The sequence below is a fragment of the Nannospalax galili genome, unplaced genomic scaffold, assembly GCF_000622305.1.
Source record: "Nannospalax galili isolate Female #2095 unplaced genomic scaffold, S.galili_v1.0 scaffold739, whole genome shotgun sequence".
In the NCBI taxonomy this organism is placed as follows: domain Eukaryota; kingdom Metazoa; phylum Chordata; class Mammalia; order Rodentia; family Spalacidae; genus Nannospalax; species Nannospalax galili.
The window spans coordinates 201,474-202,250 of record NW_008342028.1 but is presented as its reverse complement, the minus strand read 5'-3'; the positions used below and the strand labels follow the sequence as shown (position 1 = coordinate 202,250).

General features: G+C 31.0%; 1 protein-coding gene across 1 annotated transcript in view; it reads left to right on the top strand.

The window, feature by feature from the left end:
* LOC103738029 (neuropeptide S receptor) overlaps window positions 1-777 on the top strand; it is a gene marked incomplete at its 3' end in the record, with an annotated part of 190,433 nt that overhangs the window by 9,637 nt on the left and 180,019 nt on the right. The window lies entirely within an intron of this gene.

The window sequence follows — 777 nt, the reverse complement described above, 5'->3', positions numbered from 1 at the left end:
TTTCCTTTTGGGTGTTTAAGGCCATAGAGTTGGCCCAGATAAACCAATTTATTTTTACTGGAAAATACATAGGGTCATAAACAAAGACTAAGAGTATAAAAAAATTTTTTAAAGAAACCAAAACACTGAGAAAATGAACAGTAAAAATACATATATAATGCTGTAATTCATAATATGTATGATAGTTATGTGGCAAATATAACATGATTAAACTCCTTAACAAGCAAGAGCTCTTGGGGTAAAGTATATCTAATAGAAAAATGAGCAAAAGAAAATAAAAGATTAAATGTAGGATAAAAGAATAAAAGAAAAATGTTTTTGTGAGTGGCCTGAATAGTAAAAATTCAATAATAACACATGTGGCATACAAAGGTAAAAAGATGAAGGAAAATTAGTGCATGATTAGCAACCAATGCTACCAGCATCTCCTTACCTCGAGGAAAGATCTAAAAGTCTTCTGAACACAGGAGCCATGGTGACAACAAGTTTATCAAATGAGGGGTGCGTAGAAACAACAATGCCCATACATACTCTGTGAGACTATGTTCAAGCAAATCAGAACTACTGAACCCAGATTTTCTGGAATGCAATTTGGTAACATTCAACAAACTTAATCGGTATATTTGTACTTTTTTAAAAAATAATTTCCCTTTCAGGATTGTGCCCTAAGTATACAAAACAAATATTCAAAGACCAAAGGACTCATGACTCGTGTGTTAAATTATTTTATTAAGTCAGTATCTAATAAAAGAACACTAAAATTGTAATGTAACCATA